Here is a 23,039-nt window from a genome sequence, read left to right as displayed (position 1 = left end):
CACCTTGAGAACAATGAGATAATTACCAAGAATCAGTTTGAAGTTTCTTCCTTACATGATATATTTCAAGAATGCTATATGCAAGTGCTGTCTTGACTTCATCACAACATTTGACAGTGGGCATGACTTATACTCATTGGCAAGCTAGTTAAATGTGGGTTGGATGGTATGACAATTAAGTGAATACAGGTGACCTGAAAATTTTACTCAAAGATTGTTCATCAGTGGCTCCTCAACAAACTGGAAAGCAGTTTTAAGTTGGATTATACAAGGTTTAAACTTGGTACTTTTATCCTTCAATATTTTTGGTGACAATATGGGTGAAATGGTGGAGGTAGTATCAGTAGCACAAAATTGGATTGGATGGCTAATATTCTAGAAGAAATAAATAAAATACAAAACAATCTCAGTACATTAGGCCACATAAGGAAACTTAACAAAGGCAAGTGCAAAGTTTTCAGTTACAAATAAAAATCAACTCTGCATGTATGGAATGGGTGATGTTTGATTTAATAACGGTATTTATGAAAATGATTTTGGAACAGTAGTTGTTTGTAAGCTGAATATGAACCAGCTCTGTGATACGGCTACAGAAATGACAAATGCAATTTTGAGCTACATCAAGAAAAGTATATTTTCAAATCACAAATACTAATAATTCACTTCATCACCTCACCTTGCCATATTTCTCTGCACCATAGTTCCAAAATGATTCAGAGAAATCGAAACTGGTTCAGAGAAGGACTTCGCCTCAACCCATCCAAGACCGAGTGGCTGTGGTTTCCGGCGTCACATCGTAGCCAGTTGGTTCCATCTCTGGCTATCGGGGGCGAGTCATTAGCCCCCGCAGAGAGGGCTCGCAACCTGGGCGTCCTCCTGGATGCTCGGCTGTCTTTAGACGATCATGTGACGGCCGTGGCCAGGGGGGCTTTTCATCAGGCTCGCCTGGTACGCCAGTTGCGCCCCTTTCTGGATCAGGACGCCCTACGCACAGTCACTCAAGCCCTCGTTGTTTCCCGCCTGGACTATTGCAATGCTCTCTACATGGGGCTCCCCTTGAGGTGCACCCGGAGGCTCCANCTCCCTTCGACCAGTCCGCTCCCACAGAGAGGGCCTTCTTAGAGTGCCGTCGGCCAGACAATGCCGGCTGGCGACCCCCAGGGGGAGAGCCTTCTCTGTGGCAGCTCCTGCCCTCTGGAATGACCTACCCCCCGACCTACGTACAGTTGCGGACCTGCGCCTTTTTCGCCGAGCCCTGAAGGCCCATCTATTCCGTGCGACCGGCCTGGCGTAGTTTGGATTGTGTTTCAGTGGGGGGTTTTGTATGGGTGTGTTTTTAGAACAGGCCTATTATTCAATTCGATTTTAAAACAGAAACTATTTATTTATTCGTGGTTTTTAGTATCGCCTGTTCACCGCCCTGAGTCCCGCAAGGGAGATAGGGCGGTATATAAATTTAATAAATAAATAAAAATAAACAAAGATGTTTAGAGGCCTAGAAATAGGTCCTATTAAGAGAGATTGAAGGAACTGACATCTTTAGCCTTAAGGAATGATAACTGAGGTTAGATACTGTATGCTGGCACTCTTTGATTAACTGAAAGGATGCCAGCCACACAACTGTTTTCTCTTATTCAGAGTGAAAGAGATGGAGTAATGGCTTTATGTTACAGGAACGTAGATTCTAACTAAATGCCGGAAGTTATTTTTAACAGTAAGAACATATCTCATTGAAAACTAGTAGATTTGCCTTCATTAAATATATTCAAGCAGTAGCTGTATAGTCATCTTTCTGAGATGCTTTAATTTGGATTCCTGCACTGAACAAAGGTTTACACTCTGTAGCCTAAATGGCTTCTTCCATCTCAGTGATTCTGTAATACTGTTCTCTCCCATTATTCTTGAAAGACTGAAATAATTTAAATAATTCTTTCTACTGTATAATTATTTAGTAAAACCTGAGGAACATGTGGCCTGTTTCATAGGGACCTCATGACTGTTTATACACAAAGTGATAGGTTTAATCTTAACTAGAGAGTATCAGAAGCTGATACTTAATATGAAAAAGGTGGCAGAGGAATTTTAAAATTGATTAGGTGGAAAGGCCACAGGATGTGAAGAGCATCAACTTCAAGAAAAAATATCTGCAGTCGATGAGACTGAAAAGTATTCTGATTATTCAAAACGGGATGGTGTGGAACTAGAACATAAATATAGTTGTTTCAGAAAACTGTAGAATCACAAGAGCAAAGGTATATGCCAAGTTAAAAAAAACCCCAAGGAGACTTAATGTTTAAATTCAAATACTGGGCACTTCCAAGTCAAAATCAGAGTTGGAATGCTTGATCTTAGATTTAGCAAGCATTTCTGAAAGGTGGAGGAGGATTAACCTATTACAATTACTCTGGAATCCAAGTGCTGCAAGAAAAGACAGGGAAGGCCATAACAGAAATGATAGTGCTCTCTATTTCAAATGGGGCATAATCCCTCCAATTAGAATCAACACCAAAGCAATGTTTTCCATAAAATCATTGTGGGTACTATGATGGGTAATTTAGTGCTGAGGTTACACTGTCTCATTTCTTTCCAACACAGTCAAGAATTTCAACTGATGTGATGAAACCAAAGAGGCATCTGGAAAAGAAAACTAATATTGTATTGGATGAATTCAATTTCTCTCACATAAACTGAGAAAATACATGTTCTGAATATAACAAAAAGACCCTATTTCTAGCTACCTTAAATATTTGCCCCTTAGAGCATCTAACTAAGGGCAAACTGTAACCATGGATATAATTCTAAATAGTGCCCACGACTTTGTCACTAATATAAATGTTTTGATAAGATGGATTGTACAGCTACTGCATTCAACATGCAAGTATGACAAGTAGAGGCAGCAACACAATGAATGTTCAACATGCTGTGAATGTTGTTATGGCAATTAGTTCTACTGCATCAAATATACTAGATCACAAATAAATATGGAAAGCTATTTAGTCTATAGTTTAAATGTACAAGTACCAGATACAGTACATGCATTTAAATTCTGTGGAGTATGTTTGATGATATGCCACAAGAAAAGGAAGGACAGTTCGCTTGTAATTCTGCTTCCTATCCTATTTCATCAAACTGGATGAAGCCACTCTGGGGCTGGCCATTTCTATGACGCTCCTACCCATTGTAGTGTGTCGGGTATTTCTTCACATAACATATGATCTAATAAACATAAACTTTCAATTAAATTTTTATGACTTCTGGATAAACCACATGTGCTCATTTTGCAGATTTTACACCCCTGATAGAATTAAGAGCATTTGTTCAAATGCCTTGTTGACCGTTAATATTGCAAGACCTCATTTCTGAATGTTATGGTCTGTTACCCAATTTTAATAGTGGCCAGTGCCTGGTATGTAGTTTTGTTTGTTTATAGAAGTAGATTATTGTTATGGTGCAAAGAGAAACAGAGAAGGAAGAATGGCTCACCTCTCTGCAGGAAGCAGGTTCTATGGACAGTAATCACTCCCATGCTCAGCTTGGTATTGTTCAGATATGTTCATTGAAACCACTTTTGTAATTATACAACAAACACCAGATTGACTTTTATCATTAAGCGGCAGACAGGATATTTTTACTTACAGTTTAAAAGTAGAATACTATATTGCCTGTGAGTCATATTATTGTCATTTGTTAACAAATGGCTTCTTTCTTGTTTCTTTTTAATTTGTGTACTAAAAGAGGGAGCAAATTGCCAGGATAGAAAACTGCAAGAATTTGTCGAAGTAGTCTCTGAGGATAATTAGATGCAACTAAACAGAAAAGGATATGTGATATTGTATCACCTTATCATACAACTCATTCTATGTTGATTTCCACTTTAATGATCTTAAAGTGGAAATCAACATAGAACAAGGTGCTCAACAAGGCGAAGCAATATCCTTTTCTCAGCCTGCCTTGAAGAAGTATTTCGCAAATTAAACTGAGCAAAAGATGGAATAAAAGTCAATGGCACCTATTTAAATTATTTAAGATATGCAGATGTCATTCTCTTCTCACAAGACCCGGAAGAACTACAAAGACACATACAAGAGTTGCATAAAGCAAGAGAACCATTTGGCTTAAAAAAAAAAAAAACTTGGAAAAGATCCAGGTTATGTTTAATAAATTCACTAAAAAAAGAAAATGTTTATATCTGGAGAAGAACTAGACATAGTAGACCACTACATATACCTTGGCCAACAGATCTCAGTGGAAGGTGATACAATAAAGAAAATTGAACGGTGCACTAAATGTGGTTGGCAGGCATTCAGCAAGCTAAGTATAATTTTCAAGAACAACCTCCCCCTATGCCTGAAGAGAAAAGTTTTCGATGTAACATATGCTGGTGAAACATGGACACTAACCTCATAATCAATACAAAAACTACGAGTAGCATAAAGAGCCATGGAAAGATACACGCTCAGCATTACAAGACAAGATAGAAAGATCTGCACATGGATTAGAGAACAAACAAATGTATATGATATCATCAAGAGAATAAAATAATTGAAATGGAAATGGGCTGGTCACTATTTGAACTAACCTACAGTTTATGCCGTATAAGCAGTCTCTTTACTGGGTGGCACATGACATCAGGAATACATTATATCTTCCCTATATTAATTTCCTGCATTGACTTCCAGTGCAATTCAGTGAACGAGCTTTAATCTATAATGTCCTGTGCAGTTTGGCACCTAGAACTGACTTCTTCAGCCAGAATTGACTTTCCAATTTGCTTATTGGCAATACTCCACTTCCATGAGATGTTGTCGGCGGGGCGGGGGGGATAGGGATTGATGTGCAGAGGTGCTGCTTTTCAATTGTGGCACCTTTCCCATGAAACAGCCTCCCCAAGAAATTAGAGGGTTTTTTTGGCAGCTGCTGAAAACTGGCCTCCACCAGGGATTCTTTCCTATCTGTAACTGAGCACTGATTATTGGAATATTACTATTGTCTATGTTCTCATTCAGTGGATTTTTCATTGAATAATTTATTTGCTCGCTAATTTATTTTCTTATCATGAATGATTTAAACGATATACACCCCCAGTGTTAACCACAGGAGGTCCAAGTAGTTTACAGAAATAAACAAATATAATTAATAATAACAATCAAAAAGACTAGTTGACAGTTACTCATTTTATGTTTGCCACTTAGCATTATTTGATCATCTTAAAAAATGAAAGGTGGATGTGATCTATTTCAAATAATTGATTTACAAATTGTTAGGAATTTGGAATGAATTTTATTATATAACAACATGTATTATTACTATTATTGAATGAAGTTCATATATCAAAGCTAAAACTAGTAGAAGAAATCCAAATTGTGGGAGACGTTTGTAACTCTCTCTAGTTATAAATAGCATTTATAGCTCTTCTAACATCAAAGCTGCATATGTCAACGCTGCAACGATCTTGGCTGAAGCCGTTTCCGCTTCGTTTTTGGTTTCCATAGTAATGGGAAGGGGGATGAGTGATTTTAAGGTTAGAATAAATAATAAATTGTCCTGTGGGAACCAAGGTCATTGCTGCCTGGGTTTTGGCGGGCTGAGCCTTCTGTTAGAAAGCCCGCCAAAGTAGTTTATTCGGGAATGTTATTAATGACATAGTGCTGGGGTGGGAAATTCAACTTTGTAACATTGTAACCTTTGGAAGGGAACTCCAGTCTTGATTTCACTTTTGACCGTGCCGATACTTTGTAGCCAATAAATATGTTCTTTAAGGAAACCTCTTGCCTTAGAGTTCTGTTTTTACTGGTCTTATCCATCAGAACCATGACATTAAGCCAAGACTCCAAAAAAATTTTAAACTTGGGGTCCTGAGCCCCAGTCACCTACCTAATCTTTGGGAGGACAACAAAGACTCAGGGAAGACATCGAGATGGAGAAGAATATGTATCCCCTCCCTTTAATGAAAGACATGTTGGCCTATTTAGCAAAAGAAAGTTTTTTACCAAATTAGACCTAAGAGAGGCGTACTATCGAGTGAGAGTAAAAGAAGGAGATGAGTGGAAGATGGCTTTTAACAGGCCCCTGGGAAGTTTCCAGTTCAAAGTTATGCCTTTTGGTCTTCAGGGGGGCCCTGCCGTATTCATGCAATTGATCAATCAAGTACTGCATGTTCACCTGTATAAAGGGGTTCTAGTCTACTTTGATGACATCCTCATTTACACAGAGATCATGGCAGAGCATGTAAAATTAGTGCATGAAGTACTCAAAAAACTCTAAACGCTAAGCTTTATGCTAAACTCTCAAAATGTGAGTTCCATCAAACGCATCTAGATTACTTAGGATATAGAATTTCCAGTGAAGGGGTGCAGATGGATCCAGCCAAAGTAAAAGCTGTAATAGAATGGCAACCCCCACGAATCCGCAAACAACTTTAAAGTTTTTGGGGATTTGCAAATTTCTACTGGCAATTCATCCCCTCTTTTGCTGAGATAGCTTTGCCAATTACTAAACTATTAAAGACTGGAAAAAATGGGGGGAAGCCAGGACCTTGTCAGCCCCTGCCATGGTCTATAGAATGCCAAACTGCTTTTGAGAACTTAAAAAGACTGTTTGCAGCTGAACCTGTTCTCAAACACCCCAACCCTGAGGAGCAATTCATCATCCAAGCCAATGCTAGTGATGTAGCTGTAGGGACAGTCCTTTTGCAAAGAAACCAAAAGGGAGACTTACAACCCTGTGCCTACACCTCCAAGAAATTAACAGACACTGAGTGAAGGTGGGCTGTTTGCGAGAAGGAAGCTTTCATGGTGAGGTGGGCCCTGCTAACTTAGCATCATTACATCGAGGTGGGCAAGGTGACTTTTGAAGTATGGACTGATCATAAAAATTTAGAGGCATTGAAAACCCCCCATAAATTGTCTCCCAAACAAGTTCATTGGGTGCAGTATTTTAACCATTTCAATTTTACACTATATCCCAGGGGGAAAAAATTTCTTGGCTGACATCTTGTCCAGAATGCCCCAGTATAAAAGTCACAATGAAAAGATTGTGAACTCCATCATTCCATAACCACAGTCAATCTCTCAGATAACCCCGGGAGGGCAATTGCAGACAAAACCACCTGAACATGACAGCCCATTAATGAAAAAACTTAAGGAGCAATTAAAAAATGATATCTGGTTCCAGGAAGATAAAACCATATTGAATTATCAAGATGGGCTAGCCTGGAAGGGATCCAAACTGTATTTGCCAGAAACGCTTAGAATTCACAGCCACAATATCAAACAGGCTGGCCACTTAGGATTTCTAAAACTTTACATTTGGTCAGGAGGCAATTTTGGTGGCTGGGTATGAAAAAGGATGTTGAAAATTATGTAAAAAGCTGTGCTACGTGTGCAACTATGAAAAAACATCCCAGTAAGCTTCCTGGATTATTGCAACAAGTAGCAGACCCTTCCCAACCCTAGGAGGAGATTGCCATGGACTTTATTGTGGAATTACCGGAAAGTAGGGAAAATATGGTAATATGGACTATAATTGACCTTTTTTCAAAGCAGACTCACTTCATAGCCTGCTCCAGTCTCCCCTCTGCAAAGAAGTTAGCCAGAATGTTCCTTAAGCATATATACCATCTACACGGAGCACCAAAACGGATTATTTCAGATAGGGGAGTTCAATTTACTGCAAAATTTTGGAGGGACTTCCTTAAGCTGATCGGATCCACACAAGAACTATCATCAGCTTTTCATCCGAATACGAATGGAATGGCTGAGAAAGCAAACTCAATGGTGGAACAATACATTAGATGCTATGTTGATTACCAACAGACAACCTGGACTGAACTCCTCCCTTTTGCTGAAGTAGCTTATAATAACACCATACATAGCAGTACTGGACTCACTCCTTTTAAAATAGCTACTGGTCAAGGTAATGTATTCATTCCTATGCCTGAATACCCGCAGGATCCTCCCACTTCTCAAACCTTAGATCAGTGGGTGACCTCTTGGAAAACTGTTTGGGATAATGTGAAAAAAGCTTTGGCAAAAGCCTCAAAAATTTACAGAGCAGGCAGACAAGAAACGGGCTCCTCAGAAGCCATTTAATGTGGGGGAGAAAGTCTATCTCTCTATGAAGTATTTGAGACTCAAATTGCCTAGTAAAAAGTTAGGACCAAAATTCCTTGAGCCTTTCCCCATAGTTTGAATGATAAACCCTGTTACAGTAGAATTAAAAGTCCCTCAATTTTTGGGAAAGGTCCACCCTGTTTTTCACTGCAATCTATTGAAACCTTTCAAGGAGTCCTCCTTAAGACCTGCTCCAACAAAGGCACCTGGTCCCTTTGTAGTAGAGGGAGAAACCCATTATGAAATAAAACGAATTCTTGATTCTAGGTTGTACAAAGGAAAATTACACTATTTAGTACAGTGGAAAGGATACCGACTATCAGAAGCCACTTGGGTAAAGAGTGCTGATGTTAAGGCAGATAGATTAATATGTAGATTTTTTGTTAAGCACCCTCATAAGCCTTGGGGAGATTCCTAACTCTAACTCTTCTTTGTCTACAGGATTTCTCCTTTCTCTAGGGGATCCAAATGTCAACGCTGCAACGATCTTGGCTGAAGCCATTTCCGCTTCATTTTCGGTTGCCACAGTAATGGGAGGGGGGATGAGTGAATTTAAGGTTAGACTAAACAATAAATTTTCCCATGGGAACCAAGGTCATAGCTGCCTGGGTTTTGGTGGGCTGAGCCTTCTGTTAGAAAGCCTGCCAAAGTAGTTTATTGGGGAATGTGATTAATGACATAGTGCTGGGGTGGGAAATTCAACTTTGTAACATTGTAACCTTTGGGAGGGAACTGCACTCTTGGTTTCACTTATTGACTTTGTAGCTAATAAATATGTTCTTTAAGGAAACCTCTTGCCTTAGAGTTCTGTTTTTACCGGTCTCATTTATCAGAACCATGACAGCATATCTTTAAGCAGCATATGCTATATACCATAACATGGAGCTCATGTTTTACTCTAGCCCATAAAAATGCCTACAATTGTAATGCAGCCTAAAAACTGGATACATCTCTAATGCCTATTAGGCTACTTATTCAGTCTTTTATTTCCAGACACAGAAATTGGTTGAGGGGGGGCAGCCTGTAATTTTAAATGACATACAAAACTGGGTTCCTATTCCCTACTTTTGTCCTCTCCATCTTCTCTGCTCTCTCTGATCAGAGAAATGGATATGGTGTCGCCTATAAGAAATATGCAGGTCTGTCTGTCTCAGTCAATGCCAGCTGGCCTTCATGATGGAATGTGTCTTGCTCAATTGTGCATCCTGAAGGCAGAAGCTTGCCCATATAAACAATATTGCTGTGTTGCCCTAGCAAACCTGTTGAAATGAGTATCAGTTATTTACAAGTATTTAAAGAACAAAGCAAAACAGAAAAACCCTGCTGGGCTGGCATTAGAAAACCAGCAATGATTAGAAAATCAGTAATAAAAAATTCATAAATAACCTTCTAGGCTAGAAGAACTGCTATTTATTGTATTTACTGAGTGGCTGCTTGGGAGCCTGGAGGCTGAAATTCACACCGAACCACTCCTAAAATAAACCAGAACTGCGCTGTACAGATTAACACACAAAGCACACGGCAACACAGACTGCCTGCACAGATCACAGCATAAAGAGAACCTGCTCAGCTCTCCATGTATGTTTCTTTAATGCAATTTCTTAAATGGAAATAAACTCTTTATTCTTTCTTGCTGTGCTGTTTACTTTCTCCCACCTGTTCTTCTCTGGCAAATTTTGCTGCTTCAATCTGTTCTTCTGAGGAATCAACAATTTGAGCTAAACCCTCAGGGTAGCAATATTCTAGAGTAAACAGTGGTTTCTCAAAATGTCTTGTGACGCTGATTCTTGATAAAGTCACAATTTTCTTTATTTTTATGCACCTAATACACAATTGCCATTTATCCCAAGTGATGCAGAATTTGCCAGAGGGTAAGTGAAGATATGGGCAGCTGGAGAAAATGAATATATATAGTAACCTGCCAATCTCTTGGCAATTAGATCAATTTGAACTACTGGCTGGAGCAGGGAAGACACCAATACATATGTAACAATTCTTACAACCTGGATATCTCCAGGGCCAGCCCAATACTTTAACCATTACATCAACTTACTTCTTTTGGGGGACTCATACTTTCATCTTCAAAGGAATCATAATTAGCCTGAATATGTGTAAGCTCAGAACTTGAATATTATAGGATATTTCCATTAAACTGTTACAATATTATTCGAACCTGATATAATTCCTGAAATAATATACCCTGAGATATATCTAAGAAAGTGAAATATAGATAAAGCCTCAAGGAAACCCACAGTGAAAACAGTTATGGAAAGGACACAAATGCTGCTTTTGTTGCTAACATGTGTAACCCTACCTATTTTGTCTTTTTTTTATTAAGCTTTTAACCAAGCTATTTTTGGATATGCTTGGTGACAACAGTTGGGACTATCGGTGAAAAAAAAAGTTCCATCAGACTTTCTAACTTCTTGAGATCTCGCGAGAAGTTAGAAAGTATGATGGAACTTTTTTTTTTTTTACCGATAGTCTCACAAACACGCGTCAAAGGCTGAGAAGCAAACGGAGAAATGGAATGCAGCTGAAAGGCAGGTTAGTAAGAAATGCTTGGGGGAGGCGGGGGCGGGTGCAGCAACACCCTACACGAGTATTGATGCAGGTTGCTCACGGACGGACTGAAGGCCTAGGACTGGAGCAACGGTGCATGTGCCCACAGAGAGGGCTCTGCATGTCGCCTGTGGCACGCGTTCACCACCACGGCAGTAGATGATAGTTTCTGTCCTCCTCTCAGACCTTAACTGACAGGTAAGAGGGTAAATTTGTCTGAGAAATTAGTTTCTCTTTTGTAACCCTTAAATGATTCCTATTAATGTTCTCCACCACCACAGCATAATATTTATCTATAGTCTGGTCAGTAAATTGGTTGTTCTTTTCCTCCTCTCAGTAAAATGGTGAGACCAACATCTAGAGTTTGGAAACATTTCCACAGTGCAATTTCTGCTGAGAGCAAAACTGCAATTTGCAAATATTGTGAGAAGAAATATCATTTTCCAAATGCTACAAGGATGACAAAACACATCCCTGCATGCCAGAGGTGCCCTAAATATATTGAAAAATACTTTATGGAATTAAATAATGAGGACCAGAATGAAAGTGCAAATAGCTTTTCCTTCCAGAGTTCTAATTCCAGAAACACTCTTTCTGCTGCTTCTGGATCATCACAAAGTGTTTCTTTACCAGCAGCATCTTCAAGTAAGGAAGTGTTGCAAACCACTACCTCACAAAAATACACAATACCTTCATTTATAGATAAAATGATATCTGAAAATCAGGAGAAAATTGATCACGCTCTTGCAAGCGCAATATATCCTTCTGGACTAGCATTGTCAATAACTGAAAATGCATACTGGCAGGAAGCTTTTAAATTATTATGATCCTCATACCATTTGCCAAGCAGACATTCCTTGAGCAAGCTTCTTTGGGAGTCAGAATATGAACGTGTGATGGAATCTGTACCAGGAAAAATCAGTGAAGCAGTGAAGTCTTACAGTACTTACAAATGCATAGACAAATGTTCGGGGAGAAGGAATCATAACTGTGATAACACCTCAACCAGTCTTTTATAGAAGCATTGAAACTGGAGAGAACAGACATACTGCAGAGAGTATCAGCAGTGAAATATGTGCAGTTTTAGAGAAAATTGAGGGTATTGGTTTTGCTGACTGACAATGCAAGTAATATGAAAGCTGCATGGGAAATCATAATGAAAAGTATCCACATATTACTGCAATAGGATATGCATCTCATGGACTAAACTTACTTCTTAGTGACTTCATGAAACTAGACACCGTTCAAAGGATTTACAGAAGAGCTAGAGAAGTTATCAAATATGTAAAAGCATGTTGTCACCACAGTCTTTAAGAAGAAGCAAGAAGAAAAAATGTCAGAATAAAATAGTGACACTGAAGGTCTGTAGTAAAACACGTTGGGATGGAGTGGTGATCTCCTTTGAAAGTTTGCTAAAAAAACAAAGAAGCTTTTCAAGCAACAATAGTAATTGAGGATCTTAAAATTTCCAAAAATATAAGGAACACTGTGCTTGATGAGGATGTGTTTTGGGTTCAGCTGCAGAATTCCCTACAGAATTTTAACACCAATTTTTTCAGCAATCTGTGTGTCTGAATCAGACATTGCACTTTTGTCAGAAATTTCTAGCCACATGGCTAAAAACATTTGTTTTTGAAAATCTAAATTCATCTCTGCTTACAACTGCTGAAAAAAAGTAAGGTGAAAGCTTTTATTAAGAAACGGAAAGAATTTTGTTGCCATCCAATATATGCTGCTGCAAATGTACTGGATCCAAGATGCAAAGGGCAGTGGTGTGAGTGATGAGAAGGCAGCTGCTGCATTTGACTGGATTACGAAACAAGCTGCGCACTTAGGACTTGATGTTGGAAAAGTACTTTCAAATGTTGCAGAATATAGAACATCTTCAGGAATTTGGGCCAGGAATGCATTCCGGGATTCTGCAAAACCTATCCCGCCTGCAACCTGGTGGCAAGGGCTCTGCACCACACAACCTCTGACGCCTCTTGCTTCTTGCTTACTGCAGATTCCTGCATCTTCTGCTGCACGTGAAAGAACCTGGTCTATATTTGGTAATATTCATACCAAATCAAGAAACAAACTGACTTGTGAAAGGGTAGAAAAGCTTGTTTCAATCCGTGCAAACCTAAAGTTTTTAGAGGTCCATGGGAAAAATGACAAAGAGGAAGAGGAAGGAGAAAAGGAAAATGATAGCAGTAGTTCAGAAAATGAGATAGAATAAACTGCATGTATATGTTGTGTCTTCTTTTTCTTTTTTCTTTTAAAGCACCACTCAAAAGGTAAACCTATGGTGGACCTCAACTTTATTTTTTTTGGCTGTGGTTTGTTCTCCAAGCTTGTTTCAATATAATTTCTGAACGTTTTGTTACCAAACTAGGTAACATCAGCAGCAGGATTTTCTTGTCCTAGTCTCTTTAGCTCATAAATGTCTTGTGTGCCAGTACGGTCAGTTGGTCATGCAATTGGTTGTTTGTGTGGAGAGCTATATTTGAATTCTGAGCAGCTGATTGGTTTTTAACTTTATTTGCTATTGGTGCTAAGGGTTTCTTGCTTTTTTGTTGCTTTTGAGGGAAAAGGGGGGTGATTATCTGTTTTATTGCAAGCATAATAACACTGCATTTATGCAATTTGTAAAACTACTCCACACTGAACTTTTTTTTCAATTTTTCCAAAATTTCAATTTTTTCCAGAAAAAAACAGGGGAAAATGTTTTTTTTCTCATGGCTTCAAAATTTCCAGAAGTTTTACATCTCTAGCCACCATATAATTTTAAATCTTAATAACACAACTTTGTTTTGCAATTTTGTCTCAGATCTAGAATCATAAAATCATACAACTGGAACAGGACCTTGGAGGTCTTCTAGTCCAGCCCCCTGGCCATGGCAGGAAACATTATTCTATCCAGGACAAATGGTTGTGCAATCTTTTTTTTTTGAAAACCTCCAGTAATGGAGCACCTACAACTGTGCGGGGCAAGCTGTTCCATTGGTTAATTGTTCTGTTAGGAAATGTCTCCTTAATTCCAGTTTGGATCTCTTTTTAACAAAGCAAGTTTTGTCCAAAATGTATTTCATTAACAGATACTAATCAGCCATCTGCAACCACAAATCTCAAGTAGATTGGGGAAATGAGATACTGACCTTCGCCCACTGCACTAATTCTGAGAGTTGAAGTCTAGGAGAATGAATTAGCACTGTCCATAGTTTAACCTGAAAAATAATGAAGTGCTTATTCTGTGATTGATAAATCACTGCAAAATATGAATATAAACTATTAATATTGCATTGGTTTCCAGTTCAATTGGAAACACAGGAACTGATTAATTTCAGGATATGTTACATGGATCTATGTCTCCTGTTATAATTGAAGGTATTATGCTTGAGTCATACTGAAATACACTCATATAAAAATCTAGTGTATGTTTTAACTGGTATGTAACAACTTTTTACTGTGCTTACAAAACCACAATTCACAAACCACAGTGGCTTCACTCAAACCACTAAGCCACAGACTATATAGACTATATAACAATTTAATTTGAAAAAGAAAAAAAGAGCTCAACTGATTTAGCCACTATAGAATAATGAATTAAAACACAGATAGTTTAGTGAGAGCTGTTTTACTGTAATCTATGGTCCAGAGACAGACAAATCAAAGGTAAAGTCAAGGAGAATTCTGATCACATCTCAAAGTGCTTGAATAAGAAGTTCTCAAAAATAAAATAATCATTTCTTTACCTACAAACTTGAAAGCACATTTGCAGCCATCACACCAAAATAAATCAAAGCTGCTTACTTTCCTGGGCAACATTTAAAAGTTTATTAAGAAAGCTTTGCACAATCACTACAGTTCAAAGATTTTTTTTTAAAAAACAACAGCTTTTCTCTGATCTCATATGGACAGAACAGAGCCAGAAATCAACTAATTCTGTTTCCCAAATTGATATCAGTCTGGAACTGATTCCGGTGCGAACCTCTTGTACATAAATGCTCTATATCTAATGGAAAGAATAAATTTACAAACTGTTATACAATCATAGAATTGGAAATAATTGTTTAATTCATCAGTCACCCTCTGTCTTGCTGATATTGGTAAAAACACTAGGAACAGATATACATACTAGTAGTCCAGCAGTTTAAGAGTTTGCATTTCTACAACCTAGGGCAAGAGACTAAAGAAACTCTAGAGACATTGGAAATAGACACCCAATTCTCATTTTGCTAGCGCGTGCTTTGGCTAAGAGAAGGAACTATTACAACTACAACGTAAGTTTTGGATTTTACATCTGACATCAAGTCAACAGGTAACTTTACTCCACCCAAACTCTTTCCACAACATCTGTATATGTGAAAATTTATACTGAGCTATCCTACAGGACTACTGTAATAAATACAATTGCATAATATATATGAGAGTATTGTTGAACATAATAATTGCTGATTAATTAGAGGGCATTATTGGACTTTATCACAGAACTGGTTGTTAATACACTGAATTGAATAATAGTAGTTTTGTATTTAAATGCAAAGTGTGGCAGCATCAACTGAACTAACATTTCTTTTTTGCTTCCATCTTAAGGTAACAAATCACTGGAACATAGAAAGTCATGAGGCTAATCAGTTGTAGCAGACTTCTAGTGTGCTTTTGCTGCCATAGCAATTTTCATTTTTAAATGCAATCTTCACCTTTACAAACAGTAATCTCCTTCTGAAAACTCAGCTGCTGTTTTTTTCCCAATTTCCCATGATTTGCCTTTTAACTCCTAGGCTTCACGTTCCTTTCATTTTGAAAGAAAGAAGACACAGAGGTACAGGTGGGGTAGCTTTGATTCTTCTGCAACTTTCCTTTCACAAGTAGAAGTGGCAAAATATGCAGTGGAAGCCAAAGACATCAACATTATATTAGGTACTGCTGAGTTGTAGAAGAGAGGCACTGGTTGAGAAATAAGCATACTTTCTTTTTAAAAATTAAATCTAGACATGGAAATAAATAAATGGCTATTGGAGCCATATCACTAGTTTATTTAGTTGCCATTCCAAAAATCATAGAAAAAAACAATTTAAACAGAAGCTAATTCATCCCCATTCCCAATTATAGTATTATGTGGGAAAGTATTACTATAATGGGTAGAAAGAATGACCTTGAGGAATAGGAAGAAGAGCCACTACCAAGACAATGATCAGATAAAATAAACTTCAGTCTGGAACAGAACTGCAATCTGAAAAAGCATCTTAGACAAGTCCCTAGTTCTCAAGAAAAAGGCATGGAGGGAAGAAGCACATTCAGACTTGCAACATTCTGTTATTATAACCTTATAATAAAAGTATTATTAGCCTGCATGACTTCATTTTTCTAGTCTAGACTCTAGCCTACCTCAAAAGACTTACTATTCCATGAGAAACATACTGATGGAAACAAATTTGCACGCTAGTTTAGTGCGTCTGTCTATAATGAATGTGAGCACATGCTACAACTATTCCAACCTCACCCTACATACTTTCTTGGCCTGGTTCCAAAATTTAACAGCAGCAAGGGGCTGCTTTAAAAGTGCAATTGGAATCAAACACAATTGGTCAGCAAGTAGATTTGATAGAATTCATCTGGGTCTGCAAAAAGATTAATGTCATCAAATCTGCATGTCATTGTATAGTGCAGATGCCTTTCCATATGCAGCCAACCTCCAGGGCTTGGATCTTCAGCCCCACAGCTCATATATTGGAACTGGACTTCCACTATTCAGGTTTCAGTTCTTGGCCCTTCCAATGACAGTCTATCTGTCTCCTGATTTATTTTAAATATATTGAATAATTTACAATAGTTTTCCCAGCAGCTAATACATCATAACCAAAACTAAAATCCAAAGCCGGTGTCATATTAAGGAAGAACATTAAATAACCCCAGCACTCGGTATGGAGAGTTTTGTCATTGGAGCCCCCTACTTAATTTCCCATGGAAGAAGCTCTTGCAGAGAATAGAATACAGTACTTCAGGCAAATTACTTTGTATACTGTAGGCTACAATAAAAACCTCTTATAAAATTAGCAGTAGGAGAAGAAAAAACTTTTCTGATGCAATCTAACAGTTCACAATGGTGCATTTAGCAAAGTGTATAATCACCCAAAGTACCAAATTTTCAGAAAGACGGCTCTGAGTTCCAGCTGCTAAACTTAAATTACTTTAATGCTGTTTAATAATTCAAATACGTTTGATAATAAAAAATGACAAATACATTTTAAAACTGGCATTTTCAACAGGAAATACATATTGAGATTTTGGCAATGTCATCCATTTTTTTTTATTATTTACATGCCACTTTACTGCCCATAAGCCACTCAAGGCAGGTAATAATAAAAATAACACTGAAATATAATAAAACAATTATTCATTATAAATAAAATCAAAATGAAAAGGCTTGGCTAAAAAGAGTGGGCTACTTTTCTAAAAGATTTGGGAGCAGCATAGAAGAAAGACTGCTGCCATTTGCTTGCCACATGGAATTTGGAAAGTGATGGATTCCTAGATGCAAACACATTCGTATGAGTGAAGCAGCCTCTCAGATCATAAGGACTGTAAATAGCACACAGAAAAATTATTGTCTGGCAACTCATTGTCAAATCTGACTCAATTCCATAGTTGCCTGTACCTGTTTTCGCTCGCAGCTTTCTCAAACAGTGACAGGAGGAGAGTGGTGAATTCTTAAGGGTGGAAGGAGGCTATGGAATGCAAGTGAACTGTCTGTTGCCAGGGAGATGTTATCTAACTAGGGCAAGTGATAAAGAATGTTTTGACCAAAGCAGACAGCTTTTCCCAAAGCAAAAGAACTGAACTCAGCTGGTGAACTATGAACTATGGAGGAGAGAACTCAATGACTTGTTGCCCCACATGTATCTTCTCCTTCAACTTCACTGGGGGTCTCTTTTTCTTGGGTTGGCTGGTGGGTAGAGGAGCAGTTGCAGCTGGGAGAGAGATTCAGAGGCCTGGAGATCAAGAGAATGGCATCACTGGGAGCCAAGGCAACCATGGCTGGGACAGGGGCAGTGAAGTTGCTAACTACCATGTCCCTCCCCTCCTGTAGCCAGTGGTGCCAGCACCTGCCAAGATAATTGTATCCTTCTTGCAGGGAGCAGCGGCAGTGAATTTTGCCATCTTTCCCCCCATGTTGCAGTGAGCAACCCTGGTGGCTCAAGTGGGAGTCAAGGCCCCTCCACCTCCTTTTCTGGCAGCAGCAATGGTTCTACCACCCGGGTACATCATGGTGAGAGACGAGCATACACCCCCTCCCATTTCAGTTTGATGGGGACTCGGGCAAACTGGCTCAGTTCTGAGCCCAGAAATGGCACCACATGGAGCGCTATGTGGGAGTGTATCCAGATGATGCAGCCTGGGTTCGTGCAGTGGCATCCAACCTGGAGGGTGGTATATCCAGATGGATTGTGTCCCTGCACGATGCTGGAGTGTGGGAGTTGGGCAACCTAGATGTGTTTACGCAGATCTTGCAAGGGCAGTTCAAGGATCGCATGGTGGCCCAGTGTACTGAATCCCACATCAGCACCTTTAAGCAAGGAAAATGGCCGGTGGCAGAGTACATCCAGGACTTTCGCAGCCTGGCTAGCCACCTTCCTGGCTGGCCCAAACACATGTCTCCTACATCCAAGGGGGACTAGATCAAGAGCTATACCAGAACTGCATACCCAGAGGGATGCTGCGGAACTTGCAAGCATGATTCTGAGTGGGGAGCATACTGTGCAGGAAAGTCAGCCCCGCAGATTGCCTGAGAGATACCCAGGCCCCAGGGGGAAGGGGATGCACCCTCAGCTGGAGGAGGCAAGCCTCATCAAGTCCTGGGGGCCTGCCTCCATCATGGAAAGGAGGGTCATAGAGCAGCCAAGTTCCTTGCACCATGACTAGCTTTGTCAAAAGTGACGGGAGGATGGTGGTGAATTCTAAGGGTGAAGGGAGGTGATGGAATACATGTGAACCATCTGTTGCCAGGGGGAGGTTATCTAACAAGGCCAAGTGTTGAAGAATGTTTTGACCGAAGCCGACAGCTTTTCCCAAAGCCAAAGAACTAAACTCAGTTGGTGAACTATGAACTGTGGGTTGCCCATAGGGGAAAAGGGGAGTTACCTATGTGGGGTTTTGCAGGAAAAATCCTAGAACTGACTTCGCTAGATTTTTCAATAAAGCTATACTTTTGGTTAATCTAAAGAGATGGGAGTTTCTTTTGTTGAATATGCCAAATGGGTTGACACTCATTCTTTTATCAGCATAATCATACGTTCAGCTGCTACATTATGCACCAACTGAAGTTTGAGGTGGTCTCATGTAAATCACAATGAAACAGAGAAGTTAACTGCTAGGTACAAAACAGTCATGTTTCATGGAATCCTAAACTCCTAGAGTTTAAAGAGATCTCTGAAGTCATTTTAAGCAACCCTCTGCTCAGGTAGAGGATACAGAAGAGCATTTCTGAGAGGACTATCCAGCCTCTCTGTGAAGACCACCAGCAAAGAAGCATTCAACCCTTCTCATGGTATTTTGTTCCACTCCACTGGCTGACACCTCATGCATTCAGGACGTTTATCCTGATTTCTGGGCTGAACTTTCTTCCTTATAATTTAAACCCTTTGGGTCTATTCTTCAGTCTGGGGAACTGAGTAAGTGCATTATTTCTTCTCTGTGACAAACCTTCATATATTTGAACACTGCTTTATATCTCACCCTTAGTTAGTAACTCCATCTGAACAGAATACCAAATTTACAGTAAGCCTTGTTGCATATGTGGGGCTAGATATTTATTTGGACAGATCCTTGGTTGCCATGGTGGACATAGACTCTACTGCTCTGTTTTAGGCAGCTACAGTATGAATATTAAAATCCTCCATGACAAATAGCCTAAGAGTATTCCACTTCTAAGACAACTCTGGCTTGCTCAGAAAAGGATTTGGTTAGGCAGCATGATGGAAACCCTTTATTATCCTGGCCATCCCATCACAGAAGGCACTCCATTTCAAGAGACTGTTAGATGGACTCTTTTTGCTTAAGTCAAAAATGATCAACCCTATAACAGTAGTTATTATACTTTAAAAAGAAATGAAAATAAACTTTGCAGACATCCAGTAAAGCAAGTCATATCATGTCTAAAGACCGCAAAAGCTTTCCACATCTGTAAAGTCAATTCCTATCTTTACAATCAAATAGTCAAACTGAATTTGTTTAACAGTCTTGAATCAAAGAACTGCATGACAACCTCTGCAAGATCAGTGAAGTCTATATTTCTCAAATGTTTTAGTTGAAACAACTTTGGGGAAAAAAAGAAGAAAGGAACAAACTATAAGGCTACACAAGAGTTGAAATCAATGAGTTGACTGCAATTTGGTATGAATCAGATTGTGGGTATGACCAAAGTTGGACTTTTGAGGTCAATAGCTGTCTAGCTGGAGATGGGAGATTCATTCTTGATTCATTAATGAAATACTAACTTCATAAAAAAATGTTACTAACTGAATGACTACACTTTATATAAAGTACTTCTACACTTATCAAAAGGCTCTCAAAACTACCAGTAAAATAATAAATTCATAAATATTTATCATTTATTACAATTGTATACAAAATAATAATAAATATAATTGACTAAACTCAGAACCATAGAAAATCATATTAATCATTACTACCAATCAAGAGAAAAGAGCAAATTTTCATGTTAACACAAACAACAGATTCAGGCAGGTCGGTAGTGCAGTATGGGTAAAATAGACCCACTCTTATGTGGTTACAGAGAAGGAGAGCTCTGATGTTTTCTGCATTACTAGGGCAATCATACTTGGGCAGGTAGTTAAACCAGAAGATCTCCAATGTCCCTTCCAACTCTATTATTCGATGAATATTATCATCCATATTCTATCGTCCACTGTCAGGACACTTGTCTCTAGTTGCAAGTTGTCATTAGAGACACAGTTAGGGACTTCAAGGGCTAATTATAAAAATCTGGGTTATACCAGGTTTAACGGTGCAAAATTGGAAAAGAAGCCCATCTGGGCAATACACAGAATTTTTGCTATTGGCTCACCCTCAAACAGTTTGAGCATTGCAGATAAGTAATGGCAACTGCTTCTATTAAGATGTATTTAAGGATGGCAGGTGAGATCCTCCATGCATTTTCAACAACATGGTCCCTGTGGACTTTCTCATAATTCAGTTGCAGCTGGTCCTCAGTATTGTGCCAGTGCACTGGCTGCTTGTTGAAGGCCAGTAGGTGTTCTTGAAAGTATTACTGCATCCAGCAAGTTTGGGGGAGTGAAAATCTGTGTTGTGGAGATAGCCCACCATAGAATTTCCCAATTCCCAATATTAAAACATTATCACATTTTTGACATAACCCTTCCCTAAAAATAAACAGATGTGTGGTTTTTTTAAAAGGCTCTTTGAGAAACAGTGGCTAATTTTTCCCCAGAGCTTATCTAGACATAGCACCCACTTCAGCACAACTTCCTTTTATAAAAAGTGAAAAGAAAGTCCTCTTTTTAAAATCACCATAAACTGGGGTGGGGCTGCTAAGAGAGCAGACAACAACTAAATAACACTTGGCTGACCATGCAACATTGAAACAGGATGCTTTTATGCTCTAAAATAAATAGTTGCAAAATAGCTACCCACTATGAGGAAAACTGTGCAGGTTAGAAAAAATGTAGAGCAGCCCCGCTACTCCCATTTCATTTTATTTAAATTTTAAACTTGCTTTAACTTGCATAGCTGAAAACAGCTCATAAGATGATTAGGCTGCAGGAAGATCTTACCATGCAGCTTTTTCAGCTCCTCCCTCTGTGGAATAAAATATGCAGTGTTGTTGTTGTTGTTGTTGTTGTTGTTGTTGTTGTTGTTGTTGTTGTTGTTGTTGTTATTATTATTATTATTATTATTATTATTATTATTATTATTATTATTATTATTATTATTATTATTGTGGCATTAATACTGACTGTATCTGTATATGATTCTTCCTCTCTGGGGAGTTCAGAGCTATGCACACAATGATACAGTATAAGAAAATAAAACATTTTAAAGAATTTCATATTATACTGCACATGTGTGTAGCTAATGTGCGTATTAATATAATTAACACAATTTAATGCAATTAATTTGAAAGCAGTTTTATTCTGAGTTCAACTCTTAAGATGTCATCTGAGATTAGACAACAGGGGGGAAAGGGCAGTCATATTTCCTTCATCATGTGGATCCAACACTGTAGTACTAAAAAAGCCCTCACAATGGTCAATGTGCTGAAATTGACACATCTGATGACAAGTACAAGGTTAGGGTATACTGAAAGAGGGGAGGTCTCCTAATTTTCTCCCAGAATCTCTATAGTTGCTCCGATGGGGAAAAGATAAAACTAGCTATCTGGGTAACTTGATGCAAGTTGAACATTTTAAAGAGTTCTCTAATGCTAAAATACTGCAAGAAAGGTATTTTTTTCTCTACATTAAGATGTATTCAAAAATGGGCTTCCGGTGGCTCGGCGGCTGCCTAAGGGGGTTGTTTGACAGCCTCCCGTCCAGGACTGCGTAAGAATCGCCGAAACAGTGCGTATCAGCTGTTTGGCGATTTGAAACTTCTCTCCGGGCAAAGGAGAGAAGGAGAGCTTACTCGTGAGTAGGAGTTGAGTTCCCTAGCCTCCCTGGGTGCTCCCAGCGAGGCGAAGGTGAGAACTCCTCCGGAGCTCAGAGTTCCTCCGCAGATCGGGACATCTTCGCTATCAGCGAAGCCAGACGCCGTCTCCACCTCTGATGCTTTTTCTGAAGTTAATTGTGAGTACTTTTAACAGACGGAGCTAACTAGGAAATCTGGACCTTTTATAAGGAACTTAAAACTTTGACTCAGAGATTAAAGTACTCTTCTCAAATGTCTGAAAATCGAAAGTTACTTTTTGGAGAAAAAAAATGGCTGCGGCTTGCCGCTTCTTTGTTCTAAAGAGACACTTTTACTTTCCTTCTGGTTGTGGATTGCTACATTGTTAAAACTGTAAAAAATCTTCAAAAATTAAGGAAAAATCTCCAAAAATTAAGGAAAAATTAAAGGAAAATCTGTTTGATTTTTAACTGTTTTGGACTGTATATCAAGACTTTTTTTAAACTTAAGAATGGCTTCTAAATGAGGTGTAGCCTCTGCAGCACCTAAGTCAGCTGTTTCCTCTCCAGCTGTACAGACTACGCAACAGAGAGCTAAAACTCCTCCACCCTCCTCACCACCTTATATTACTTTAAAGGATCTGCAGGATTCTTTGATGCAGATGCAGATGTCTAAACAAATTGTACAACAAGTGAGAGTGGAGACAGAAGAGCTGCTTGCTAAAAAGAATGATGA

The sequence above is a fragment of the Protobothrops mucrosquamatus genome, unplaced genomic scaffold, assembly GCF_001527695.2.
Source record: "Protobothrops mucrosquamatus isolate PMUCROS unplaced genomic scaffold, P.Mucros_1.0 scaffold_253, whole genome shotgun sequence".
Classification (NCBI taxonomy): domain Eukaryota; kingdom Metazoa; phylum Chordata; class Lepidosauria; order Squamata; family Viperidae; genus Protobothrops; species Protobothrops mucrosquamatus.
The sequence above is the reverse complement of the archived record's forward strand: the minus strand, read 5'-3'. Positions refer to the sequence as shown.